The following is an 8853-nucleotide window of genomic DNA, read 5'->3' on the forward strand; positions in this document are numbered from 1 at the left end:
AAGCCTCTCCCTCTTTTTTTTTTTCTTTTTTCATTTCCCCGACCCTATTTTCATTTCGCCACCTCTTTTTTCTCCCCTCCCCCTCCAAAAAAACCCCAAACCCTTTCTCTCTCTACAAACCCCCAAATCTCTCTCCCTCTCTCTCTCTCTCATATCCACGCGCCTGCTGTTTTCACCTCCGCCCGTCGCAGGCCAGTCTACCACGTTGCTTCCCCACGCCGCCGCCGCCCCACGCCAAAATCTCCGGTTGAAAAAAGGGACAGAGTGACAGAGAAAGGGATAGAGACCATGAGCTCCTCATCCCCGTCGGTGAAGCCCTGGACCTAGATGACGTGGAATCAGCCTTGCCGTCCGTCGCCTGCCCTCCGCCTTGTTCCATCCACTACCACCACCATCCAAGCTCCTGCGCCGAGGTAATTGCTTTCCTTTTTGTTTTCCTCCTGATTTTCTTCATGTCGTAGATCTTGAAATATTTGCTATTGGTCCAAAGAGGAAGTTTAAATTCTGGACTTGATCTTTTGGTATTTTACCTTTATATGCTCTGCATTTTATCTTTTTTGGCTACATTTATCGTATGCAAATAGCAAGATCTCTCTCATGTGCACGTAAAGGAATCATGCAATTTTAATGAAATTTTCATTACGCTTGATTTCTTAGATAAATGTCCCTCGTTCAATCATTTCTCTTTTAAATTGCAGCCCGTTATCGAGTGCAAGGTTCTGGAAAAGAATTGGGGGAATATTATGATTTGTTTTTGGGCCTGAAGTTAGCCCTCTAAATCAGTCACAAATTCAACGGAACAGGAATGTTATGATTTAAAGTTGTATAGGATCTTATAATTTTGACATGTAAAATTTCATACGCAGTTGGGGAATGTAATTACTCCTTTGATCACGTGAGGATTCTATTGTGTCCTGCTACTCGTTTTCCCTATATATGAGAAAATGGCTCAGTCATTTTTGCAAACCATATCATTACTCGCCTGAAATCTTATGGCTGGGAAAAATGAAGATGCAAATGAAAAATTATTTCTTGTAATATGCCAATTTCCTTTAGTTGTTTGTCAAAAACATCTTCCACTTTCAGCAAAGAGTTCAGCAGTTTAGCACTTATTCATTGGAATTTAAAATTTTCAATGTTGCATCAATGCTTTACTTTGACTTTCTTTATGGGCCATCTATTCCTTTATACAAATAGGAGGATTAGAGATTCACTGTTCATGTTACAGTAAATGCTACAGTAATATTTACTGCCGCATGAACAGTGTAGCTAATAACTGATTAAAGATAGTACTGTAGCACACAGGTATACTGTAGCATTTAAAATGTACTGTAACAGAGCGGGACACTGTAGCACTTTCAAAAGTTCAAATCATGCAATATTAAAAAAACAGGATTACTGTAGCAAAAAAATCCCGTGCTTTGCACGGACCGCAAACTAGTATTATGTGATGACGGGATATCAGGATCAGGTGATTCAGGTCTGATCCTTAAATAGCTCAAGAATGACTTAGAGTGCTGTAACTGCACATTTGAAAAGAAATGCTGCAACTGCACCTTTGAAAAGAAACTGACAACATTTGATTTTATTTTGTTCAATGTTTGACAATAAGTTTAATCAAATTTTCTAATCCATTTACTTGGCTTATGCACTTTTGAGTACTGGATCCTGCTTAAGAGCTGAAACAGACAACTTCTTAACAATGTGTCTGTTTCTATTCATGTTTTCATAGTTTCTTTTTCTTTCCTGACCTTTCATGACATATTGGCTCTTATATTCTTGTCAGAGACTCAGAACCTTTGTTATGATTAATAATCATAGTTTGTTCCTTAAAAATGTGGTGTAATCATAAAATTTAAGTTCATGACTAGACTTAATTTAACCTATTAGTAAGTGTTAGTGATGGGGCATACATATGTACCAAAAGTTGTAAGTGCACAATTAATCAAGTTATAGTATAAAGAGTTATCGATCCCACGAGGAAGGTGTTTGTAAGAAATTATTAGAATCGGTTTTTATGTTGTGTGCGTGACAATTATGAGTGATGAAAATTGTGATCGTGGAGAGATATATGAGGAGTGTTGTGAATATATGCAAAAGTCAATAAATAAGATTTTAGATGATAGGAATGAAGAGTGGATATGATAAAAGAATAAATGAAATTATAAGGAAATAAAAATAAAGGAAATAAAAATAAAGGAAATAAAAATCAAGAAACAAATAAGAGAAAATCAAGAACTAAGGAAAAATTAAGAAAGAAAAGAGGGAGGATTCAATTAAAGATATGAGAAATCTAGAATTGAATTCCACTAGCTAATTTCAATTACAAAATATGAACTATTCTCTTTTTATCATATTTTTCTTTAGATTTATTAAGCATAGACTATCAAACAATTTAAGGAAAGTATTACCCATGAAATTATTATCTAAGCAAAATTAATATTCATGACAAGAACAACAACTAGATAATAATTCTAGAATTCATAAACATAACCTATCAAACCACTCAAGATAAGTATAGATTATCAAATTCTTTTTCTATCAATTAGTTCTCTAGTTAATTATCCTATACATGATTATTTTAAGCATAAGAGAATAATTCATACAATATAAAGGAAATAAGGCTAATTTCATGCAATTCTAAGATTCCTACAAAAATTAGTTCCACGTCTTAAGAAATAAAAACAAGGAATGAAATGAAAAGAACAAGAACTAATTACAAAGCATAGAAATAAGAACAAGGAACTTTACACTATGAACAAGAAATAAATCTAACTAAATTACAAAAGAAATAATGCAAGAAAATAAATCCACTCTACAAATTAAAATACAAAATAAATTAAAAATAAGAAAATAAATCTACTCTACAAGACATGAATGTAAATCTAAACTAATAAGCAATAAGAAATAAATTACTAAAAAGAAATAAAAAATAAAAGAGAAAAATAAAATAAAAGCAAACCTTCAAATTGATCTTCATCTCCATCATCATCATCAAACAAAGATAAAAAAATTTAAAGTGGTGAAAAAACTCTTTTATTGATTGCAACAAAAAGTTATAATTTTTGGAAGGTATTCTCAATTAAGAGTAACTCTTCTCTCCAAATAGAGTTACAAAATTTTTCACACCCCTAACCCCTTACTCTCTATCCCTATTTATAGTAAACATCAATGAATGTGAGCTATTGGATCGAAATCTTATCCAAAACAATCAAATTTCAGCCATAGATTCATAATTTTTTCGTCAGCATCGATGGTGGCATCGATGGTGGCATCAATGTGGGCATCGACGCCCAGGTGCCACCTTTTGCTATCCGTAAATTTCTTCTTTGTTTGGCTTTGGGCTCTTGGGCTTTTGGGCTTGATGCTTGTTTTCTTCATTAATATTTGTTGGCTTTTGATGAGAAAGAGATCTTGGTTTTATTTTTGATTAACTTGCAATTAAAGATAAAAGCAATTATTAGTGGTATATTTATTCATATAAAATAGATAATGAGGGTATAAAATTGTAATAAAAATGTGATTATCAGTTAGCTTAGTTCTCATGATGTTATTATATCCTTTTAAATACTACTCTAAACTATCTCTTCCCCTTCTATGCAGATTGTAGCACGGTTTAATGAAGTTGTGAAAAAATTGTTATTGGAAGGAGCTTTGGAGACTTTTAGACGATATTTAGTTAGAGAAGAAGGCATTATAGTATGTAAACCATTTTTTATTTTATTCTTCAATATTTATTGACCTTTGTTAATCAGTAGCAGAAATGTCTTTCAAATGCTCTCGCGCCCTTTATTTTGCTAAGTGGTGGTGTTGATGTATGCATGATCACATGTGCCTGTGGTTGTATATGCATGTTTCTATCGTGCCATGTTGTTATGGAAGTTCCACAGTAACAAAAATGATGATGCTAATAGGGAGGAAAAAAGGCCTTTGTGCCAAATTGTTTGCCCTACAGAAATCCTTTATTGCAGACCATCTGATCTTTTGGTGGTGCTATCAATTAAAGTCTATATTTTCCAATAATTTAAACTAGGCTGTGGTTATGAAGAAATGAAGCTGACATTCTTATGGTCCTCATGATGTTACTCACAAGAGCATATATATGCGGCATACATTTTTTTACTGCCTGATTTGCTCTTGGTATTTATTTAGTTAGCTCTTTCTATATTAAAAGTATCTACCAGGCCCAGTTTTGAGTTTCTACACGCTGTTTCTAGGTTGATACGCTACAAGACTGATGTAGTGTATAATAGTATAATAATCTAAACTACTACTTACCAATTCTTTGATGACTTTTTCGTTCTTTATGAACCATAAATCTATACAAGCTCTCCATCTTTTTATTTTTTCTTGTCATGTTATTAGAAATTATTTATATATTGATATTGTACATGTAATTCACTCTTGCGGTATTTCAGGTTGTAAATTCTAATAGGATGATTGTGTTGCTTTGATTCACAGGCAACACAAGTTGTTAGTTGCTAAATTTCATACATCTTTTCTGTTCTGTAAGTTATAGTGCTACTGTTAGAAAAGGAAAAAGTAAATCAAAATGAACTATTTTTCTAACAAGTAACAGCTTTAATTTTTCCAGGTAGTCAAAGTACCCGGTAGCTTTGAGATACCAGTGGTTGCACAAAAGCTTGGAAAGTCAGGAAACTTCCATTCAATATGCATTGGAGTTGTGGTAACTTCTTTCTCCTTCAATTTAAATTTTACTGTGACTATATATAGCCTATCCTCAATCATATCTGTCATTTTCTAGAGCACTTTTTCTATGCCAGATATCAGTCCTTTGATTCTAAGATCTACTTCCAAATGCTTCTGATTATTGAGTCCACAATTAATTCCCTGTCAAAAAAAGAAAAAAAAAGCTTTATTCGAGTTACAAATCTCCGTCAGAGATATGGGTTCATTGAATTTTGAAGTGGGGAACATGCTGATTATGTAAGTATTTATGAAACATCCTTGTAATTGTGGCATTCCAGTTTGTGATTGTTCATGTTAACCACATTTTACAAGGAGAATTATGCTAATGTATATTCTACATTTATTCTATATCTCTACAGGCCATGAAGGTACTGAACATTATAAAACTTTATGGAAAGCTGATACGTGTGAACAAGGTATCATAAATTTAACCTAAGCTTATGATGATATCTTCATTCAGTTTGTCATTTTTAATCATCATCCAATATTCCAAGTTAGATTGGGTATTTTCTGTTGTTTCTCTTGTAAGTAGTTTAGGTAATTTTCATTATTGACATTTTTAAATGTTATCTAATGTAGAAAGCTTCTCAATAATAGATAAAACTTAACTAGTTTTGCTTTGAGTTTGAGAAGAAGTAATGGTATCATGTGAACGTGACACGGAGGGTACATTCAATTAAACTAGGATATAATACTTTCTAATGCTATTTCTTACTGAATGTAGATGAATTAGTATTTATCATATATTTTTATCAAAAGAAAAGTATTGATGGAAGGATTTTCCATACACAGGTAGCATTAGGCCTATTGATGCTTCAACAACTTGAATGAGTGAATACAATTGGATTCTATAAATTATGAAAAGTTCATGGAGTTATGTAAACAATTGTATTCTTTGTTATCTATGTAAATAATTTATGTATCTCTAGTATTTTGGTGAATGTATTATTTGAATATAATTATATTTGATATTGAAATATAATTAGATTGTGTTGGATATTGATATGATTTGGTGTTGTGCAATATTGTGTACATGTACATGTAATATTATATAGTGTGTAGCGTAGATTCTGCCAAAAAAAAAAAAAAAACGGTAGCATCGCAACTTAGCTGGAATTCCGTCTATTTTGCTACTGTAACCATCTAGGTTGTTACTGTAGCAACATACACGAAAATTCTGTCTAGGTTACTACAGTGCTATCTAGATGGATTTATAAATTCCGTCTAGGTTGTATTCCGTCTAGTTTGTTCAACCTAGACGGAATTCCGTCTAGTTTGACTCAAACTAGACGGATCAACCTAGACGGATTTCTGTCTAGGTTGATCAACCTAGACGGGGTTGCAAGCAACCTAGACGGATTTTTTCGTCTAGCTTGCGTATTTTTCTACTAGTGACAGGACAAGATGGGAAACATATCTTCAAAAGATGAGGATCTCTTGATCGTGGCAATCAAATACTTTGAAAATTTGTTCTCGGCTTAGGAGGAGTGTCAGATGGATGCGGTGTTAAGCTCAGTTTTGTCGTGTGTTGATGATAGAACGTATTCAGAACTCAAATATGCATTTGTCTATAAGATGTTCGGAAGGCTTTATTTAGTAGGCGTCCGACAAAGTCCCCAGGACTTGGTGGTACGTCGCCTCTTTTTTTTTAGCATTTTTGGCATGAGATGGGTAGTGATGTAGTACGTTTTTTCTTTCAATTCGTAGAAATAAGGCCATGCGTGCTGAATTAAATCACATACATATCTGTTTGATTCCAAAAATAAAAAATCCTGTAACGATATCTCAGTTTACGCCAATTAGCTTCTTTAATATTTTGTACAAGATTGTAGCAAAAATGATACCTAACAGCGGTAAAAGTTTTTGTCAATGATTATTTCAGAGATTCAAAGTGTCTTTATTCATGTTCCGCTGATGACCAATAATATTTTAGTTTTTTTCAGTCGATGCACTTCATTGTAAAACCATATAATTTTGAAAATATTATGAAAAATAATATTAAATAAATTTTTTATTATGGTTGATACTATTTATAGATGAATAAGTATGTTAGTAATCGATTAGAGATCGATTAAGTACGTATATGAATGTATAAAAGTGTAAATATGGACATACACATGAGAAATAGTTAGTTGAAAACACCCCTGATTGGTCGACTGACCTTGGGAATCAGTCGATCGATAGGTGTTGGTCGGTTGACTGATGAATAAGCATCAGTCGACCGATAGGTGCACCAACCTAGGTTTCAGGCTGGGTCAGATTTGATACGGGTGTATCTTTTCTTCGGAACTTAGCGATCCTTATGGGAGCTTGAGGATAGATGATTCTCATGATAGCATGAGAATAGAGGTGTCAAACAGTATAGGGGAACGCAGGTTGGAGCGTGGAACGAGACGACGAGCAACAGATTCGAAGAATCCAGTTTTTAGCTCAGGAGTCGACTCATACATGTACATGAGTCGACTCATCAGGTTGAGTCGACTCATGTCTGTCATGAGTCGACTCACGAAGTGCAGCCGTTTTGTCAAAAGTTTCTGCTCGGTCGACTCATCATTTTATGAGTCGACTCATCAGTCATGAGTCGACTCATACAGTTTTGAGTCCACTCAAGAAATCAAGCCCTGTTAGCAAAAGTTTCTGACCAGTCGACTTATCAGTTATGAGTCGACTCATATGAGGTCATGAGTCGACTCATAACTGTTCATGAGTCGACTCATCGAAGTTTTCTAGATTCGTTAAGGACTCTATTTACGCGTTTTCCTGTTTTGGTTGGGCTTGGTTATTTACCACTTTGCCACCCTCGTTTGTACACCTATATAAGGAATTGTTTTAGGGTTTAAAACGATCAGAGTGTTTAATCAAGAGAGGTTAGATTGTAATTGAGATTTGGAGAGCTTGTTCTTCAATTCTAGAGTGAGATTGTGAGAGATTGTAAAGTGCATACTCATAATCTAGAGAAGGTATTTTCCTTCGCCCAAAACCTAAGTTATTCTTGTGTTCTTATTGTTTTCTCCTCAACCCACCTTTGATAATTCCACGATCAAAGGTGCTCGCACGACAACTCGTATCAAGTTGGTATCAGAGCGATCAGATCCTACGAAGGGGGCATCCTGTGTATGGTCCTGACTCGATCGCATTACAAGAAGCTTGGTGAGGCCCTTATTTCATTGGAAGAGGTCCAGAAGATAAGGAGGGTAGATGTCTGAAGCAGATAATTCAGCAAGACTTGACGCTATGGAGAAGTAGATAGAGACGATCGGGACTACTCTTACTCAGCTCGTGGGTCTCATTAATGAAGAGGACAAAACGGAGGAATCTTCTTTGAAGGGTAAGAAGAAACTTGTTGAGTCCGATGAAGAACGCGAGAAATCAGATTCGAAAGAAGAGGTCGAGGTTGTTAAGTCTACTTCACATACAGGGGGGTGGGTAAGAATTATTACCAAAACTTGAAGATTGATTTCAAAGTGGAGATGCGTTGCGATATGGCTGGCCACAATTCTCGGGATATGGCAAGTATAAAGGTGCAGTCAAAGTCATAGCCTCTCCGGGCCGATTCCCACCAGTCAAGGGCTCGGATGAGAATTCGAAAAAAACCGGGAGAAGTGGTTACTCGATAATCACTCTAGGTGATTTACATTTTCACCGAGTCATTCAGAAAGCATAGGATCGAGGGATTCCTATCTATGATGGGAGTGTCAATGTGGACAAGCTCGATGATTGGATTGAGCGTATGGAGATGTACTTCACTCTCTACGGATATTCATCCAAGGAGAAGATCGTGTTCGCGACATTGAAGCTTTCGGGGCACGCGTTGACGTGGTGGAAATCCTATTACAAATAGGAAAAGAAGACGGTGTCGTGGAACAAATTCAAGGAGCTACTGAGGAAGCAGTTCTATCCTGTGGGGTTCCTCGAAGAGCGTTGGTACAAGTGGTACGGCTTGCGCCAAAGATTCAATCAGACCATTCAAGAGTATACGACAGAGTTCCAGCAGCATGCGATGGTTCTAAACATCGCAACGGATGAATACTCCATTTTCATGAAATACATGGCGGGTCTAAATGATTATATCCGGAAGGAGATGAAGCTGTTCACGGTCGAGACGATTGCAGAGGCGAGCGTGAAGGCAATTGCCATTGAGGG

General features: G+C 35.4%; 1 long non-coding RNA gene across 4 annotated transcripts; it reads left to right on the plus strand.

The window, feature by feature from the left end:
- Nucleotides 210–5632, plus strand: LOC109837957. 4 transcript variants are annotated; one of them, XR_002246513.1, is made up of 6 exons: nucleotides 210–413; nucleotides 3604–3699; nucleotides 4595–4687; nucleotides 4766–4947; nucleotides 5070–5126; nucleotides 5503–5632. It is a non-coding gene; the product is annotated as an uncharacterized LOC109837957 (long non-coding RNA). The 4 variants fall into 4 exon arrangements; XR_002246515.1 differs by having other exon boundaries at nucleotides 4785–4947; XR_002246514.1 differs by having other exon boundaries at nucleotides 4580–4947.

The sequence above is a fragment of the Asparagus officinalis genome, chromosome 4 (genome assembly GCF_001876935.1).
Source record: "Asparagus officinalis chromosome 4, Aspof.V1, whole genome shotgun sequence".
NCBI classification, from domain to species: Eukaryota; Viridiplantae; Streptophyta; class Magnoliopsida; order Asparagales; family Asparagaceae; genus Asparagus; species Asparagus officinalis.